Source organism: Heterodontus francisci, chromosome 10 (genome assembly GCF_036365525.1).
Source record: "Heterodontus francisci isolate sHetFra1 chromosome 10, sHetFra1.hap1, whole genome shotgun sequence".
Classification (NCBI taxonomy): domain Eukaryota; kingdom Metazoa; phylum Chordata; class Chondrichthyes; order Heterodontiformes; family Heterodontidae; genus Heterodontus; species Heterodontus francisci.
Genome location: NC_090380.1, coordinates 34178254 through 34199683, shown reverse-complemented (window position 1 = coordinate 34199683; position 21430 = coordinate 34178254).

Below are 21430 nucleotides of genomic sequence, written 5' to 3'. Positions count from 1 at the left end.
AATGTTGTCCCCTTGTTCAAGAAGGGGAGTAGAGACAGCCCTGGTAATTATAGACCTGTGAGCCTTACTTCGGTTGTGGGTAAAATGTTGGAAAAGGTTATAAGAGACAGGATTTATAATCATCTTGAAAAGAATAAGTTCATTTGCGATAGTCAGCACGGTTTTGTGAAAGGTAGGTCGTGCCTCACAAACCTTATTGAGTTTTTCGAGAAGGTGACCAAACAGGTGGATGAGGGTAAAGCCGTGGATGTGGTGTATATGGATTTCAGTAAGGCGTTTGATAAGGTTCCCCACGGTAGGCTATTGCAGAAAATACGGAAGTATGGGGTTGAAGGTGATTTAGAGCTTTGGATCAGAAATTGGCTAGCTGAAAGAAGACAGAGGGTGGTGGTTGATGGCAAATGTTCATCCTGGAGTTTAGTTACTAGTGGTGTACCGCAAGGTTCTGTTTTGGGGCCACTGCTGTTTGTCATTTTTATAAACGACCTGGATGAGGGTGTAGAAGGGTGGGTTAGTAAATTTGCGGATGACACGAAGGTCGGTGGAGTTGTGGATAGTGTCGAAGGGTGTTGTAGGGTACAGAGGGACATAGATAGGCTGCAGTGCTGGGCTGAGAGATGGCAAATGGAGTTTAATGCGGAGAAGTGTGAGGTGATTCACTTTGGAAGGAGTAACAGCAATGCAGAGTACTGGGCTAATGGGAAGATTCTTGGTAGTGTAGATGAGCAGAGAGATCTTGGTATCCAGGTACATAAATCCCTGAAAGTTGCTACCCAGGTTAATAGGGCTGTTAAGAAGGCATATGGTGTGTTAGCTTTTATTAGTAGGGGGATTGAGTTTCGGAGCCACGAGGTCATGATGCAGCTGTACAAAACTCTGGTGAGGCCGCACCTTGAGTATTGCGTGCAGTTCTGGTCACCGCATTATAGGAAGGATGTGGAAGCTTTGGAAAGGGTGCAGAGGAGATTTACTAGGATGTTGCCTGGTATGGAAGGAAGGTCTTACAAGGAAAGGCTGAGGGACTTGGGGTTGTTTTCGTTAGAGAGAAGGAGGAGGAGAGGTGACTTAATAGAGACATACAAGATAATCAGAGGGTTAGATAGGGTGGATAGTGAGAGTCTTTTTCCTCGGATGAGGATGGCAAACACGAGGGGACATAGCTTTAAGTTGAGGGGTGAAAGATATAGGACAGATGTCAGAGGTAGTTTCTTTACGCAGAGAGTAGTAGGGGCGTGGAACGCCCTGCCTGCAACAGTAGTAGACTCGCCAACTTTAAGGGCATTTAAGTGGTCATTGGATAGACATATGGATGTAAATGGAATAGTGTAGGTCAGATGATCGGCGCAACATCGAGGGCCGAAGGGCCTGTACTGCGCTGTAATATTCTAATTCTAATTCTAATTCTAATTCATTAAGTCTGTCCAAATCCCCTTGAAGCCACTTTGCATCTTCCTCACAACACACAATCCCATTAATTTTGTGTCATCTGCGAACTTGGAAATATTACATTTGGTCCCCACATCCAAATCATTGATATATACTGTGAACAGCTGGGGACCAAGCACTGATCCCTGCGGTACCCCTCCAGTCACAGCCTGCCAATGCGAGAATGACCCGTTTGTTCCTACTCTCTACTTTCTGCCTGTTAACCAATCCTTAATCCATACCAGTATATTATCTCCTATCCCATGTACTTTAATTTTGCTAACTAACCTCCTGTGGGGGCCTTCTGGAAATCCAAGTATACCACGTTCACCGGTCCCCTTTATCAATTCTGTTAGTAACATCCTCAGAAAACTCCAACAGGTTCGTCAAACATGATTTCCCATTCATAAATCCATGTTGACGATGCACAATCAGATCATTATTATCCAAGTGTCCATTTCTCACATCCTTTAGATTAGATTCTAGCATTTTCCCAATGATTGATGTAAGGCTAACAGGTCTGTAATTCCCTGTTTGCTCTCTCCCTCCCATTTAAATAGTGTAGTGACATTTGCTACCTTCCAATCTGCAGGAACCGTTCCAGAATCTATTGAATTTTGGAAGATGATCACCAATGCATCCACTATCTCCATAGCTACCTCATTCAACACTCTGGGATGTAGAATATCAGGTCCTGGGGACTTATCAACCTTCAGCCCCACTAATTTCCCCAATACAACCTTCTTACAAATACTAATTTCCTTCGATTCCACATCCTCCCTAATCCCTTGGATCTCTAATTCTGGGAGATTTCTTGTATCTTCCTCAGTGAATATAGAATATTATAGGTCTGAAATAGCAAATTGATCCAGGAGCTGAAAAGTACATTGCAAAAATATCACGAACAAAAATCTTACTAATCCTCTGATCTCAAAAAGCCCAAAAAGCATATGCAACTTGTTTGGAAAACCTTTTCAATCCTGCTCTGTCCTTCTTAACTTCTGTTTCTTTGTCTTTTTACCATTTATTTCTGTTTAAATACATTTTTTTCTTAAAAAACTTAAACTTATCATTTTTAATTTTCCCCAGATAACTTCTCCAAGATTTTCTTTATGAATTGCTTTTGCAAACAAGTATGGGAGGGTAGCATAGTGGTAATGTTATTGAACTAATGATCCGGAGATGAGTTTCAATTCCTGGGTGGGAGACTTCAATGTCCATCACCAAGAGTGGGTCGGTAGCACCACTATAGACTGGCTGGCCGAGTCCTAAAGGATATATCTGCCAGTCTGGAACTGTGGAGATGGTGAGAGAACCAACAACAGAGAAAATCCTACTTGACCTCGTCCTCACAAACCTACCTGTTGCAGATGCATCTATCCATTACAGTATCGGTAGGAGCGACCACCACACAGTCTGTGAGGAAACAAAGACCCGCCTTCACACTAAGGATACTCACCAGCATGCTGTGTGGCACTACCACCGTCCTAAACAGGATAGACTCAGACCAGATCAAGCAGCTCAAAACTAGGAATCCATGAAGCACTATGGGCCATCAGTAGCAACAGAATTGTATTCAACCACAATCTGTAACCTTATGGCCTGGCATATCTCTCACTCAAGCCAGGCAATGAACTCTGGTTCAATGAGGTGTGTAAGAGAGCATGCCAGGAGCAGCACCAGGCATACCTAAAAATGAAGTGCCAACCTTGTCAAGTTACAACACAGGACTACATGCATGCTTAACAGTGGAAGCAGCATGCTGCAAACACAGCTAAGTGATCCCACAACCAATGGATCAGTTATAAGCTCTGCAGCGTAACACATTCAGTCGTGAATGGTGGTGGACGATTAAAAAACTAAATGGAGGAGGAAGTTCCCTCAATATGCCCATCCTAAATGATGGAGGAGCCCAGCACCTAAGTTTAAAAGGCAAGGCTGAAGCATTTGCATGGATGATCCATCTCAGCAGCCTCCTCCTGAGGACCCACCATCATAGATGCCAGTCTTCAGACAATTCATTTCACTCCATGTGATATCAAGAATGGCTGAAGGCACTGGATTCAGCAAAGGCTATGGGCCCTGGCAACATCCCAGCTGTAGTACTGAAGACATGTCCTCCAGAACCATCCTCCCCGCTAGCCAAGCTGTTCCATCACAGCTACAACACAGGCATCTATCCGACAGTGTGGAAAATTGTCCAGGTATGTGCTGTCCATAAAAAGCAGGACAAATCCAATCTGGCCGATTACCACCCCATCAGTCTACTCTCAATCATTAGTGAAGTAATGGAAGGTGTCATCGACAGTGCTATCAAGCGGCATTTACTCAGCACTAACCTGCTTACTGATGCTCATTTTGGGTTCTGCCACAGTCACTCAGCTCCAGACCTCATTACAGCCTTGGTCCAAACATGAACAAAAGAGCTGAATTCCAGAGGTTAGGTGAGAGTGATTGTCCTTGATATCAAGGTTGCATTTGACTGTGTGTGGTATCAAGGAGTCCTAGCAAAATTGAAGTCAATGGAAATCAGGGGGAAAACTCTCCAGTGGTTTAAGTCATACCTAGCACAAAGGAAGATGATTGTTGTTGTTGGAGACCAACCATCTCAGCCTCTGGACATCGCTGCAGGAGTTCCTCAGGGTAGTGCCCTAGGCCTAACCATGTTCAGCTGCTTCATCAATGATCTTCCCTCCAACATAAGGTCAGAAGTGGGGTGTTTGATTCCACAATGTTCAGTACCATTCGCAACTCCTCAGACACTGAAGCTGTTCATGCCCTCATGCAGCAACACCTGGACAACATTCAGGCTTGGGTTGGTAAGTGGCAAATGACATTCACACCACACTAGAGGTGGGCAATGACCATCTCCAACAAGGAAGAATCTAATCATCTCCCTTTGACACTCAACGGCATTACCATCACTGAACCCCGAACCATAAGTATCCTGGGCTTACCATTGACCAGAAACTGAACTGGACCAGTCATATAAATACACTAGCAACAAGAGCAGGTTAGAGGCTGGGAATTCTGCAGCAAGTAACTCACCTTCTGACTCCCCAAAGCCTGTCCACCATCTTCAAGGCACAAGTCAGGAGTGTGATGAAATACTCTCCACTTGCCTGGATGAATGCAGCTCCAACAACACTCAAGAAACTCGACACCATCCAAGACAAAGCAGCCTGCTTGACCGGCACCCCATCCATCACCTAAAACATTCACTCCCTCCACCATTGATGCACAGTGGCAGCAGTATGTACCATATACAAGATGCACAACAGAAACTCGCCAAGCCTCCTTTGACAGCTCCTTCCAAACCCCCGCAAGCTCTACCACCTAGAAGGACAAGGGCAGCAGATGCCTCGGAACACCACCACCTGCAAGTTCCTCTCCAAGTCACACACCATCCTGATTTTGAACTATATCGCCGTTCCTTCACTGTCAATCGGTCAAAATCCTGGAACTCTCTCCCTAACAGCACTGTGAGTGTACCTACACCACATGGACTGCAGGGGCAACTCACCACCACCTTCTCAAGTGCAATTGGTGATGAGCCATAAATACTGGCCTAGCCAGCGATTCCCACATCCCAAGAACGAATGAGAAAAAAGTATCCCTTAAAAAGAGAAACCTTGCTTGTAGATTTACCCTGAATAACTGATTTGAAGATTATCTTTCATTTTATATTCTTTACTTTCTTTAAACAGCGGCTGTTGTGTCCTCCTTTGATCAGTCTGGTATCAGGGACAGCTGACACTGTATTTGGGGAAGCTGGGTGAGAAACCAGTCCTTAATACATCAGTTTTCCAAGCAGAGGGGGCAAAAGGGATTGATTTTGCGACGTAAAGTCCCAGATTTAACCTTGCGCCTACATTATGGGTACCGCCATGTTGGTAAAGGCAGATGCCCAGGTGGTGGTCTAAAACAGGCATTTTGCCTCTTGCATATGTTAATGAGCGTCGACCTCATGTTTAAGAACGCATACGCAAAATTTGTCAGGCTGAGCGGATCATGCACTGGGCATCCTCCACTCAGGTTTTCAAGTGCTTGCTGCGGCCTCACTAGTGACAACCAACAAAACGGTACAATTCTGAACTGTCATTTCATGTGAAGTCAGAAGGAGCAGGTATGCTCCTTTCAGCTCCATTGCAATTCCAAGGTCAGCTATTGGCTCCAATAACCCCCTCCCGTCCTCCACCACCAACACTTCCCAGTACTTACCCGAGGGCCACTTCTGGTGATTGCTCCTCTATCAGGGCTATTTAACTACATTTCCTTGTTCTTTTTCGTTGCCCTTTAATAGTTTCCTTCAGACATTTAACGCATTCTGTCTTCATGCTGTGTTGGGCTGAGCTTCAATAGCTAATTGTGATAAAATATTCCATATTCTAATAAGCCTTTGAATGAAATTTTCTTCCAGCATGAAGCTCAACAAATGCAGGTGGGTGGAAGAGGAAGAGCAAAGGTGATCTTACGGGAGAGAAATGTTAATACTCCTACACCTACTACATAGAATATATGAGCAGGGAGGTTATGATGGAGCTGTATAAAATGCTAGTTAGGCCACAGCTGGAGTACTGTGTACAGTTCTGGTCACCACACTATAGGAAGGATGTGATTGCACTGGAGAGGGTGCAAAGGAGATTCACCAGGATGTTGCCTGGGCTGGAGCATTTCTGTTGTGAACAGAGACTGGAAAGGCTACGGTTGTTGTCCTTAGGGCGGAGAAGGCTGAGGGGGGACATGATTGAGGTATACAAAATTATGAGGGGCATTGATAGATTAGATAGGAAGAAACTTTTTCCCTTAGTGGAGGGGTCAATAACCAGGGGGCATAGATTTAAGGTAAGGGGCAGGAGTTTTATAGGGAATTTGAGAAAAAAAAATTATCTCAGAGGGTGGTTGGAATCTGGAACACACTACCTGAAGAGGTAGTAGAGGCAGGAACCATCACAACATTTAAGAAGTATTTAGTTGAGCACTTGAAACGTCATAGCGTACAAAGCTGCGGGCCAAGTACTGGTAAATGGGATTAGAATAGGTAGGTGCTTGATGGCCGGCACAGACATGATGGGCCGAAGGGCCTGTTTCTGTGCTGTATGTCTCTATGACCACATGGACTGCAGCAGTTCAAGAAGGCAGCTCACTACCACCTTCTCGAGGGCAATTATGGATGGACAATAAATGCTGGCCTTGCCAGTGATGCTGGCATTCCATGAACAAATAAGAAAAATCCAATTAGGTTCAGATCTGTCTCAGGCAGGAGGGCTGGCTGTGCTTTTGACACCCGCCTGAAACCTGTGCCATGTTGGCCTTGGGTGGATGATTTCTTTTTTCCAGTTTTGAACTATGTTACACTGGAAATTGAGGTGGGCAACAGGTGAAAGCAACCCCCATTATTTAGGTAATTTTAATTAACTGTCACTGTCAACATGTTAATTTTATAGGGCAATTTTATTCTCCGGGAGGGTGTCAGGCAGGGCAGTAACTGAGGCTATCTTTATTCCACAACTACAGCATTATTTCATTCCTCCAGAGAGTCTCATTTCATTCACTTCAAAGCCGGATTGGACTTGTCTCACATCAACATGGTGATTGCAGTGTTAATGCAGCATGTAATCCATGCCATGAACACACGACATTCACAATCAAGTACAAATGTGCGAGATATTATTGCTGCAAATAAAATTAAGAATTAGTTTACAGTCAATTACTGGGAAATTTTATAGACAGGATCTGTAAGAAAAAAGCCTCTCATATGTCTATTATAATTTAGGAGAACACTTTAGGCAGTATTTTAACCATCAAGGGGTGACGGGCTCAAGTATGGGAGGGGGGTTAAATCACCAAAAAATGCGTCAGTTCAGGAACCTGATATGATCCCACCCACTTTCGGGTTTGACACGAGCAGGTTTCCAGGCAAGCGGGGAATCCCTGTGCAGCAAACAGCTAACTTTGAATTTAACACTTAATTCAGGCTTTAACAGCCAGTGCACGGGTTTCCTGAGCTGTCTGCAAGCCACCAGGGTCAATAAGGCGAGAGTACAACGGGGAAGTGATTGTTTACAGAAACTGATGTGCTGGGAAGCCTTTAAAGAGTGAAATTGCTCAGCTTGTGGCCAGCCTCAATGAAAGACTTGAGCTTGCAGGATTAGTTCCGAGAGCCTGAATTCAGTACTTTGAGGCTCAATTTCATCTTTTTGGAAGTACTTTCAACTGCCTCAGAGTATACTCACCTTGATCTCAAATTCCTTGCTGTCAGCATTCACTACAGCATGGAAGCAACTTATGCAGCAGTGGCCTGGACCTCTGATGAGGAGCAGCAGAAGCAGCCGTACCATCACCAAACACACCAACAGCTGCAGCAACAATACCACCAGGGGCAGCAAAACCAATAACAGCGGCTGCCTTCTCCGCAGCCACATGCCACTCCCTATTACAAAGGGGATGGACAGAGAGCTGCAGCTTGAAGGAGGCGATACACTCAGCACAGGGTCTACAGACAGAGGGTGAGCTTCCTCAACATGACAGAGCAACAGTACCTCAGGAGGCTTAGGCTTTCGCGGCAGGTCATTGCTGATATTTGCAGTCTCCTAGAAGCAGACCTCCATCCCAGTGGACCAGGTGGACACACATTGCCAGTGGCTGCCAGGGTCACCACAGTCCTGAATTTTTTCGCCTCCTGTTCCTTCCAGGGATCTGCTGGTGACATCTCAAGGATCTCTCAATTTGCTGCACGTAGGTTCATCACCCAGGTCGCCAACGCCTTGTTTTCCAAGGCCGCCACTTTTGTGAACTTTGCCACAGATGAGGCTCGTCAAAAACACGGAGGGCAGTCGGCTTTGCTGCAGTGGCTGGATTTCCACAAGTGCAGTGGGTCATTGATTGCATGCATTTGGCAATCAAGGTGCCCTCCGATCAGCCTAGAAGCTTCATTAAGGGATTCCATTCCCTCAATGTTCAGTTAGTTATGACCACTGGAAGGTTATCATGCATGTCTGCACTAGATATCCAGGAAGCTGCTATGATTCATTCATTCTGTGGCAATCACATTTCCCATCGGATTTTGCTCCTCCACACAGCATCAGCAGTTGGCCCCTAGGGAACAAGGGCTGCCCTCTGAAGACCTGGCTGATGACTCCTGTAAGGAACCCAACCAGTGAATTAAGGAGAGAGATACAACAGGAGCCATATCATCACCAGGGCAATAATAGAACAAGCCATTGGGTGGATCAAGAAGTGCTTCAGGTGGCTCAACAGATCTGGAGGTGCTCTTCAGAATGCCTCATCAAGGGTCTCCAGGATTGTTGTGGTCTGCTGTGCCCTTCAAAACATCACGCTGCAGAGAGGAGTAAAGCTGCAGGAAGAGGAATATGCAAAACGATCGCCAGCCTCCAAGCAGGAGGAGGAGGAGCCAGATGTGGCCATGGTGCCTGCAAACCGCACACCTGGCTGCCAGGGAAGCCCATGATGAATTGGGCGGCACAGTGGCACAGTGGTTAGCACCGCAGCCTCACAGCTCCAGCGACCCGGGTTCAATTCTGGGTACTGCCTGTGTGGAGTTTGCAAGTTCTCCCTGTGTCTGCGTGGGTTTCCTCCGGGTGCTCCGGTTTCCTCCCACAAGCCAAAAGACTTGCAGGTTGGTAGGTAAATTGGCCATTATAAATTGTCACTAGTATAGGTAGGTGGTAGGGAAATATAGGGACAGGTGGGGATGTGGTAGGAATATGGCATTAGTGTAAGATTAGTATAAATGGGTGGTTGATGGTCGGCACAGACTCGGTGGGCCAAAGGGCCTGTTTCAGTGCTGTATCTCTAAAACTAAAAAAAATTAAACTCATCAGGCAAGCTTCACCTAATATGTGTGCGTGAAGCCATCCAAGAGTGCCATCAGAAACTCTGTGCACCCCACCCCCTGACACTTCATTCCAATGATCAGCTGACCATTACATTCATACCCTTTCCTCCTCAGAATGGCTGATTATACCATTCACCTGAAGGCTACTGTCCAGGGTGAGTGGATAATGCAATAAAGTAGAGGCCTGGAGAATGGGGATTTCAAATGAAGTGTTTCATTCATTGAAATAAGCATCAGTGTTACACCATTAACATTGATATATACACGCAAGTGAATCCACTTGTACAACTATTAAGTATTTTTCATCCACCTCCTCTTACTCCTATGTGGTGCGACCTCCTGTGGCTTCAGCAGAGCTTGAGGGAGACTGCTTGTCCCCTTGCTCTAACTCATGTCCTTTGAGTTTTGGAGCCTGTGCAGGGGCAGACTCAACGGGGCAGGAGGCAGCCTTTGCAATTCTGACTGGGGTGGGGGAGGCAGCAAGGGATGAGAAGTGGGAGCAACTTGAGAAGAGTCCCTACTGCCGTGTACCCTTTCTCCATCTTCCCTCTCAGGGCCCAAGCACACTTCCCTGCTGACCAAGAATTGGAGAGGACGGCTGCATTTCAGTGAGGCGTTGAGCCAAGGTGCCACTTTGCTCCATCCTGTTTAAAGTGGCAGTCAGAATATGCAGGCCATTGGTCTGGGCCAGCATGCAATCGGTGACCTGTCACATATGATTCTCCATTCAGCTGGCTACGCTTTCCATGGAGGTAGGCACCAGTGCAAGTGCCTGAGACATCATGGCACTCATGCTAGAGATGGACTCCTCCAATCTCTCTCCAGGAATGTGCACTGCCTCTGGAAATGCTGACAGAAGCACACACATTTCCCATTGCTGCTCCAGAAGTTCCCTTTTCGTGAATGAGCTCTGAGGCTCAACATCTACGTCCAACTGAGCAGAGCTTGGACTTCTCTGTACATTCTGACAAGGAATCTCTGATGCTGTCCCTGCCTCCAGCACTTGTTTCTGTTCACATGTATTACAATGTAATACCATGTAACAACCTAGATATCTATACTGCAGTCCCTATCAAGGTGTGTGTGTCTGCACTAGTGGAGGGTGCGCATGATCCATGTTCATCTTCAGAGCACTCACCCTCCTCTAAGGAGTCTTTGGCCTCATCCTTCATCAGCTCTTCCATCATCCATGAAGGACCTGTGGAAGACAAAAGACATGAGTTATTGTTGACATTGAGAAAGGGTACAACTCAGCATAGTTCATATCATGACATTTCTGTTAGTGGTGACATCATTTCAACAAGAGTGACTGGTAAATGCCAAGAGGCTGTGCATCATCTAATATTGTCACCAGTTCCAGTTACCTGCACCCCACCCCCCCGCCCCCATCTCTCCATTGCTGATGACAAGTGTGTGTGCCACCCTTACAATCTTCAGGATGACCTCCTCCAATGTGGTCAGGGTGGCTATGGCTGTAGGTTCACCCCTGATTCTCTGACTTTCCCTGGAGTTTTGGGTTCTCTCCTACAATGAGAGAAGGCAGAGAGTTGTGAGGGTGAGAAGTGAATTGTGTAGAGAGGAGGGAAGGACAGCATTTGTGGAAGGTGACCGCAAGGCATGACTGTGAGTTGGGAATAACATGAGGATGAGAGTGAGCGTTGGTTGTTCAGATGGGGATGTGAGGAGGTGCCCAGAGAGAAAGAAAGGAATGAGTGGAACTGAAAGGTGTGTTGGTCTGCGGAGTGCTGCAGGAGAAGGCTGGGAAATTTAGAGTACGGGGCTTGGCACCTGAAAGTGTTATGCTACTCACTTTCCTGCCTTCCTCAGGTGCTTGTCTCCAGGTTCAAGGTACCACACTCCTGCTGCTGATTTCCTCAGCCACTTTCATCCACATACCTGCTTGTTTTGAGAGGCTGGCCCCTTCCTGCCATTCTTGGCAAGCATCACCTCACTTCAGTCCCTCAGATCATGCAGCAGGACTTTCAGGTGAGAGTCAGAGAACCAGGCAGCAGACTCCCCAGGTCTCCTTTCTATTCCTGTGGTTGCTGAAGGCACAGGAATCAATGTACAGTTCAGCCATTCTGACCCATGCTGGGGTCCCTTTAACTAGAAATATTTCCTTTGACAGATTCGCCTCCTCATCCCACCTGTCCTCTCTGATTGGCCAGGAAACTGGGAAGCAGTATGCTAATCTGAGCTAAAGAGCCATGGCAAAATCCGCTAATGAATAGAATGGGTTCCCGAGCCACTACCGGCCACCCCACTGCATGCGGGTCAGTTTCATTAAGATTTATCCCTCAATAAACATCACTGAAATTGATTATCTTGTCATTTTCTGAATGCTGTTTGTGGGATCTTGCTGTGCCCACATTGGCTACCACATTTCTTACGTTACAACAGTAACTACATTCCAAATGTACTTCATTGGCTGCAAACCAGTTTGGAACGTCCTGAGGTCATGAAAGGCAATATATAAATGCAAGTCTTTCTTTCTTTAAATGAGGTTGCACCATAAAACAGTGCAAACACAGAGAAAAGATCCAGCGAAAGGAGATCACTTTAAAAAAAATCAGATTTTTAGGTGTTAAGGACAGGTGGGAAATGGCATGGCTGTTTTCCTCTGGTCATCTCCCAACTGACCACAGATAGTGTTTTTCATTAAATTAGTTTTTCAGCTCCTGTGTATTATTGTCCAAATAAACAGACAGTGACAGTTTTTTTCATGAGTTTAAACAGAAGATTAAATATTTATTGAACAATAATCACCCAAAAAGTTTGCAACACCACCCATGCACACATTCACTCTCTCATGCACACTCAAGAAAAGATAGATCGAAGGTAAAGGTAAGAGGCGCTAAGAGTTCACCGTGTAAAAGTCTGCTGTTTTCAGGAAAAATCTGTGGGACCCTCTTGGAAGGTAAGTTTTAAAGTTCCAGGCCTGTTTGCTGGTTGCCTTGCCCTTGCTAGATTGCTGAAGTCTCCTGGCAGTCAACAAGTCAATTTGAAAATGATGTTGGTATTTCTTAGTTCAATTTTCATAGGTGGAGGAGTTGTTCAAAATGCACTCTCTTATTTCTCTGCTGCAGTTGGTTGCCAACGCATTGCAGCAGGACTCAACTGTCTTAGCCAGAATTGATCTCTCTCAGCCTTGTGCTGGAATTCAAGATAGCTTTCAATGTTCACTCTGTATCTGCAGATCCCACACTGATATTCTGATGATTTGATGACTGATGACTCCCTTTGTTCTCAAAAAAGGTTACCTTTAACGGTGTATTCATAACGTGTTAGTTACGCCCATGTGACTTTAGGCTTTCGCCTCCTGAGGGACTATAGATTGGCTTCTGATCTCAGCCCATTTTGATAAGATGAGGGATATTCATACCTTATGGTAGTGTTTGTAACTAGAGTCAGAGCATCTGATAATGCCTTTGTTTTAGCTCATATGTGGATAGCTCACATTCATGTGTGATGAGCTGTTTAATTTCAATGCAGACAGGGTTAATGAGTTTCACTTCTGGCAGACATACATGTGCATTTCAATGCAGAAGAATGTATGTATCATGTGACTTTGTCCTCCATCTTCTTGGAGGCAAATGTACCAGCCTTTTACATTGTTCCTTTTTTTATAACTCTTCAGTTTATTTTTGTATTTCCATCGCTGCACTTCCCTTGAGCGTGGCATTGAATCAACAAAGTATTACTTAAGATAAGATTGGAAATTATGGTTCATGTGTTTCATTGTTTTGCCAGTTGTGCATACACAGCAGTGATATTCCAAATATTCTTTACATTGACAAGTAGATTCTGGCACTTCAAAAAGACTAGTAATAACCATTCTATTAATACATTTTAAGAGTATTATTATTTTTCGATTTAAAAATGTTATTTGATAAGGTTACAGTCTACCATTGTTTACTAAATTTATGAGTCAAGTGTGTACCTGAAGTACATAAGTGGTGGGCATAATGGCCCTGCATCATTCACCTACTTGTACTAATCAAACATTTTAAAAATAGACTAAGTGTGCACAAAGACCATGTACCAAATGTTTTGATTAACTGTATCAACATAATTGGAAAATGGCTTTGTAGCTGAGCAGTTTCCAGTTATTTTTTGGTTCAATGAATTTCATCTATTCTTCTTTGACATCACAACCAACCAGCATCAAACCTTGATTCTCAAACTAAATCCACGTCTTCCAACAAAGTAAACTTTTAAAGATAATTTTTTGAATAAAAAAGTTAAAATGGGAACATCCATTATAAAGTATCCAATCCTTCTGATGCAGAAATACTGTCAATATTTTACTGTTCTACTTTTCAGTGCTCATCGATCTATTGATGATCTGAGTTGGTTCTAATTCCTGTAGTACATTAAAATTGAAATGTCATCAAATAATAACATAGATATAAAGTCGCGTGCGTTAGAAGGCTACAAAATAATCAATGTGTTCCACTGATTACGCAAACCATGAGAGAGCAGCGTGATTAGTATTCCAACTCTGAGGGCAGTATTTTATTTCTGGCATGCCGTTCTCGACGGCGAAAGTGGAAGAGGGTGGCACTTCTGCATTTGTGTCTGGAACTGGTTCCCACACGACTAATATTAAAATATTAAGGGCAGGCAGCGGGCACAGGAGACACGTGCGCTCACGTGTGGGAGGAAGCTTTTCATTGGTGAAAGCCACCATCAGTTAACAATGCAGAAGGTACATCCGGGCTTTATAAGAGCCCCCTGGACAAACAGGGAGGATCTACATCACAGTCACAACGTTCCTGCCAAACCCCATACCCTTAGTCAATTATCTATTATTTCCAGGCAACTGATCCTTTCCCTCACCCCCACTAAACCTTCTCCCCTCATCATTAATTTCTTTATTGTTTTTTATTATCATTGTCCTCCCCCATCACATCCAATGTCTGTGAGTAGACAAAGACCAGCCCACGGTTCAGTGATGCCTCCCTGCAGGTTCTCCTCCAGGCCATAAGGGAAAGGCAGGAGGAGTTATTTCCCCCAAATAGCACCAAACGACCCTCCCACCTGACCAAGACGGCCTGGACGGATGTGTGTGGAGAATTGGAGAACGTGAGTGCAATGTAGAAAACAGGTCAACGACCTGCTCTAAATCACCAGGGTAAGTGTGAGGGTCGCATCGTACCAAAGGCTTTCTCGTGGGATCAACAGCAATTTATATTGGCAAATGAACAGGTATGCCAGGCATGTGAATGGGTAATCAGCCTCAGCCGCATAGCAATTGATGCCAAATCGTGTGAAAGTCTGACATGTGTGAGCACTTGAATGTAACGTGTGACTGACAATACAACATGTATAATAGGGATGAGTGCAGCCAATGGGGATAGATGTCACTTGACATGTCAATAACTCTGCTTATCCTGCATGACAAAGTGCAGAGACATAATTCGAGAGAGAGGTCAAAGACAGGCTGGTGTTCCTGACCTGAGGCTGCTCACCCCTGCTGAGGAAGAGGGTCTGCAGCTCGCAGGAGAGGAGGGAGAATGAGTAGTAGCAGACGGCAAGGCTGGAAATGCCAGGTGTAAGCACAGAAATGCATCCAACCTGGTGATGACAGATGGCCACACAGGTGGAACGTGTGGAATTGTGTAGCTTTCATACTGTGATGAACCTTAATGTGGTCTGTTTGTTCTCCACTGCAGTTCATCACAATCCCAGGACCAGGCTGCAACCATGGGAGTAACCTGAAGACTCCACCTCTGGGGATGATGACACTACTGTCCCAGAGGATGTACCATCTGCCTCTTCATCAACCTCCCACACGGGTCGCGGAGGGGTCATGTTTAGATTCAGGGTCACAATCTGGTGAGCACAACATAGATATGTTACAGCAGCGGATGGAGATTGTGACAGCCGGGTCTCCTGACACTCAGAGGACTGCTGGGGACAGGCCCCTGCTGCGACCCACGCTGATGACGAGCTGCTGGTAGCAGCCACAAAAAGCCTGTTGGGCATGCAGTAAAAGATAGGGGAACATATCTCGGAGATGCCAGAGTCATGCCACTATTGCGTGGGCGTTGGAGGAGTCCACTATGTCTCAGGCATACGAGCACATGGCTTCATCCATGGATAGGTTGGCAATCGCCATGGAGAGCCAGGTATATCACTCGACCCATATGCACTCTGACCTGTATTCCATCACCTGTATTCCATGGGCTCAGTGTAGCAGTGGCTAGGGGAGAGGGGGACAAGGCACCCTCCAGGTATCCCTACCTCTCAGGGAGACAGGCAGATGCCATTGCACACCCAGATGGATGAGAAATGTTTGCCAACTGCCCTGGAGCCATGGATGAGCAGCGTCTCCTCATCCCATCCGACATTGAACCCATTACCTCCAGTAGGCGTGGCAAAAGAAGATGGCCCCCGCACCAGTGCAGGAGACCCCCAGTAGGCTGGAACCATCAAGGGCTCGGACGTCCAGAAGACGCCCGCCACAGTCATCAAAGGCAACGGGGTAATGCACAAAGCAGACAGCCTCCATCTCAACTGCTGATATTGGGCCGGCACCTAGACGTAGCAGCTGTAAGCGTAAGCATTAGAGTTATTCAGATCACGAAGGTGGCACGAGTGTCTTTCAACCTTATCTGTCACATGTAAATATTTCACAATATATTTGTTTCAAATTATTCATGTATGCATCATCTTCATTTGTTTAGACTAGCTTAGCTGGAGATCTAAATTTACTGGCATGCCTCATGGTTGGCGTGCTTTGATGGCTACCGAGGAGGTAGGGACATTGCCTTTAACATGGAAGTAACAATGTTGAGTGCCAGAAATCCAACTTTAATAAATGTTCATGTTAGTGTTCAGTTTTGTACTTGACAGTCTGTGGGACATGGCTATACACGCAGGCTCCGTTGGCCTGCCCATTTGTGCAGTGTCGTGCTGGCTTCCGCTGGCGTAGCAGCCTCAGTTGCTAAGTGGAAAGAGTTCTCCTTTGCTGCATCTTCTCCCCCTGCTCCTGATGTTGCAAGAAAATTGGGTGTATGAGACCCATGTTATTCGAACAATATAGCTGTGTTCAGAAGGCAGACAGTGAAATGAAAACATGCTTGTCCATTGCTTTCATCCATAGAATTGATGATTACTTGAATGGCTAAACTCCTCCCATTGTCCACACACACACATACGCACACACACAGACACACCCAACCCACCCCACTCTGGCCTCCTCCCTATTCGATCTGCAATCCTTGCAGCCCACGTGCTTCTTGAGATATTCTGAGAATATGGTGAGTGTGAGCTTCCAGCTCAAGGCTGTGACCCTCCACCTTCCTCCTGTTACCCCCACGCTTGTTTCTATCACTCTTGACCCTCCCAACATCACCTTGCACATTCCCTCTTTAACTTTTCAAACAAACCCCATTACTCTGGACCCTGTCACTGTCCCTGTCAACATGCCCCATCTGATCCTAGGTCCTCCCCACATTATCATGAGAGTTCTTGTTAGATCCCCAAACCCGCCCTATGAGACCTTTGCTTACCCTAACCTCAGACCGGACCTGACTCCCCTACCAAATCAACCTTACCCCTGTGACTGTAATCGTTCCCTTTGCCAGCCAGAACCCTGAGTTTAACCACAGGACCCTAATGTGGATACTACTGAGCCCACCATTTAGACCGGATATCTTCCTTGCCTTGACTGACTGTCACCATCCCCCCCTACCACACCCAGGACACCAGGCCCTTCTCTCTGCCAGTCCTCCATTCACCCAAACCCAGCCTCTGTCCTTCCTTGGATCCCTCTGCCACTCCTCTGTTCACCCTAACTCAAACCCCTCTCACTCCTGTTTTGCCCTAACCGTTCCCCAGCCTCCAGCCAAACGGCCATTCGCCTGTTGCCCTTCCATGTGCCGCTGAGTTCAACAAAGTAAACCACTGACCTCAGATACAACTGCACAAAGCTGACTGTTGAAATCCACCTTTAAATAACCGTGAAGCAGGTGGCATGAGATTCCCGTACGCCATTCAGTTAATCTGGAAGGTAGGACTTAATTGCAATTACTTCTAAGCTAGTGAGTATTCATAGAATGCAAATCTATTAAAAGTCGGAACCCTCCATGGGATCATGTGATGACTGTCCCACCACAAAGACGCTGCTGACTTAATCTCTGATTCTCAACCCACCGTCGGGAAAAATAAATTTCAACTCCCATCTTTTTAAGTCACCACGTCCGCCACATTTACCGCTCTTACAGACCCTATAAAATACTGCCATGAATGTCTTTGAGGCTGCAAACAAATGGAATGAATTTTAATGGTCCCCTAGGGATGGGAATGGAGGCAGGCCCATAAGATGGTACAAGAAGGTGGGGGGATATGGTGGGGTGTGGAGTTCCCATCACCTTCCCGACACCTTGGAATTTAGTCCAGAATGGGGGAGGCCAAGAATAGCCTTCCCGACCAGAGGCCAATTGAGGCCCTTAGCAGCCAATTAATGACCACTTAAGGGCCTCTTCCTGCCGCCACTGGTATTTTACCAGCAGCGGGGGTTGCCTCCACCACCTGAGGAGGCTGCTCAGTAAAACAAGGTGGCCTCCCTGTGAGCTGGGGGGGGCCCTCCTCTGTGGGCAATCTGTGGCCCACGGAGGGCCCCCCACAGCAATGGCCGCCTCTCCGTAAACAACCCCACCCGACCTCAACAATCACCCTTCCTCCCCACCCCACCTCCCCCCCCCCACCCCCGGGGCCTGCCAGATTGACCCCAGCAAGCCCACCCCACTTACCTGAGGTCTGGGGCTCCAGTGCTGCTCCTGGGCCCTTGTCTCCTGTAGTACCAGCAGTGGCCACCGCTCCTGGCGGCGCTGTTGGTTCTACTGAACCGTCAGCCCTCTGATTGGCCAGCAGCTCTTGGAGGCGGGATCCCATCCTTAAAGGACCAGGGACCCTGACGGTGGGCAGAAAATTGGACTTCAGCAAGGGATCCAAAACAGGGCTGAGGCGGGGTCGATCCCTGCCTTCCAGCTGGCCGCCGGGACCCACGCTGTCGGGTAAAATTCAGCCCACAATTTCAGAGCAAGAAGCTTTCAGCTTATGGAAATTTGCCTCAGTTTCTTATTTTAGTTGTACTGTTTGAATTCAATCTTATTTTTTAAACTTTCACTAAATGCAATGATTATGGGCCTGGAATTGTGTTTAAATAGTTCTGCATTACAAGAAAGGGAGAGTATTTCATAACATTTGTATTAATAGTCACTTGACAGGAAAAATTATTTTACTGAAAATTAATACAGTTCATTTTACATATAATAATATTCCTACATCTGTAGTAATGCAGTAGCCATCCAGAAGGTCTGATTCCCTCGTATCTTTCGGGCCTTTTAAGTTTTAGTGTGGTGTATGAATGGAGTGAGTGAGATTGACTTTGGTGCACATAATTATCTGTGTGTGACTGTTTGTATATGTATAGCTCAGCAATAAGATGATCACTCTGGTCATGTGATATAAGACCGCAAAGCCTTTGTAGTGATGGAAAAGTACAGGATTATCATACCATTTCAGTTACCTTTTTACAAATGCTTTTTTAAAATTTTCTTTTAGTTATACAATATTTCCTTTATTAACACAATAATTAGGTTTTTCACAACAGCTCATCACTGAGTAAAGAGAAAATTAAAGGAATTTTAAGCTGTTATTTTCCGATCAATGTAGTGAATACTTTACATTTCCATTATTTAGTCTTCAGATAGCATTAGAAGTTAAAGGCTATGCAATACAAAGTGCATAACATTCCACCTCCTACCACCACCATTCCTCAAAGAGAGGGCACTCGGGCAACAGGGTAAGTTTTGTATTCCACAGACAGGCATCCGCATGTCATCAAGATGTATAAGATCAATAAAGTGCAGCCACCTGTGATAAGTTAAAGAAGGATATTGAGTCCAATTGTGTTTTACAATGAGCTCAAATGCGATTTGAATCTAGCACTGCCAGAGGTTATTCAATGGTTGTCTATTGGAAAGCTGCAGTTACATTAATCTTATAAACCTCTAGTATTTTCAGATGTCAGTGGAGAACATAGCTGTCATTGACCATGTGCCCATGTTTCACTATATATTTCAGGTGACAAATTACTTTGTCAGAGAGACAATTCTGAAAGTTCTGAAAGCTAATTCAATTGGTAAATTCTGCAACAACAGCCAGAATTTCCTAAAAACTTGTGACAAAACAAGTAAGTATGGAGTAATGCCAATTTTCTGTCCAAAAGATTGAAGAAAGTTGGGTACAAGTGACTTACACCCATTTTTACACTCCAGCTGGATTTCCTCAATCTTTTATCCCGATTCTACAAAATCTCTGCTGCTTATTAAATCGTTCCTCCCCAAGCAAAAGTGCTGCTCACACAAATTTCCTGAATTCATGGCAGTTCTGAACAGGGTGTAAGTTCACACCTAAAACTTTAAGCACAATTGGACCCAAATTTATATTTCTGGTGTTTTAGTGGAATTTAAGAAATTCTTTTTATTTCTCCTCACTGAGACCAACAATGTTTTTTCTCTATCTTTGAAATCATCTTTATAGCATCAGAATGATTTGCTTTGAAGAAAGAAAAACTTCCACGATTGTATTTTCGTAAACTCACATTGCCCAATGTGCATAAATGATAGTTTGATGACTTCCTGCTTTAGTTTTCATGCATAAACAGGGACTTGAAGAAGAAAATTGGTACATGTGTGGCACTCTTCTTACACTGATTTCCACTTGTTTTAGCCTGGTTTTTATATTACAACTTTTTCTAATGAGATTCTCAGAAAATCTTACCATAATCCAGCAAATGGAGGATAGGTATAAATTTCCACTTATGCCATTTCAAGAATTTCCAGGTCGAGCAAGTCAAACATGACCTCCTCAATTCAGTATAGTTTTAAATGACCAAGATGTTTGTTTCAGCCTTTTCGCCTAGGTCTTTTTTGAGCAACCAGAATAGCAAGAATGTCCATCAATCACAAACTGAAATCTGCATCTTTTACTCTCTGCCATACTAGGTAAATGTGTCCAGGTCTACCAGCTAACCTCAATTAAGTTACACCACCTACACCACATGGACCGCAGCAGCTTAAGAACGTGGCTCAACACCACCTTCTCAAGGGCATTTAAGGATGACCAATAAATGTTGGCCTTGCCAATGGCACTCATAAATAAAGAAAAACTTCCTGGAGAGCCAATTAAATGCTCACAATCATTCCTGTCAAGTTGAAGACAAAAGTTATTCACCTACCTTGGATATGCATACGATATAGGCTACAAGGTTGAAAACAATAAATACTGCTTAGAGGGGTTATATTGTAGCTGGGGGAGTGTAAAATGCAGTGCTCTGGGCCATCACTGTTGGGCCCACTACTGTTTCCAATTTACGTCAATAATTTGGGCTCAGAAACCCTATGCAAATTAGTAAATGATACTAAACTTAGGGGGATCAGTAGAATCAGGGGAAATAGCACATAAGTCACAAAATGTGTTGGGTAATATTTATAAGTGAGCAGTAAAAAGGTGGAACAAATTTAATACAGAGAAATGCTGTATCTCTCTATGACTCTTTGAAATGCATATTGGAAGGAAAAATTGATGACATTCTCTGAATAGTGTTAAAATAGGTAGAATTGAAGCTGACAGAGACATATAAGCTAGAAGCTCAAAAAGTTCAAATGAAGAAAAATAAAAATCAGCAAAGCCAATACAGTGTGGAACAATATAGCCAAAACAGTAGAATACAAGTCAGAAGAAGCCATAATCAAACTGTATTATGCTTTGGTCAAACCACACATTGGGTACTTACACAGTTCTGGTCACTAACACACAAAGGAGCCATTCAAGTGTGAGAGGCAGTGTGGAGGAAGCCATAAGACTGATCCTCAGTGTTTGCGGTTTAAGCTATGAACCAAGACTGGAGAAATTTAGAATTGCCAGCCTTGAAAAGAGGGGGCAGAGACATATAGAGGTAGATAAAGAAAGGAAATGGTTTGAAAAATAAACATGGAAAATTATTTTGAATTAAATTGTGATAATGGGGCAAAAGCACAGAATAGTAAAGGGCAAATTTTAGGCTGTTATCAGGAAATTCATCTTCATCCAGTGAGTGGTTAATACGTAAAATGGACTCCACAATAGAGTAGT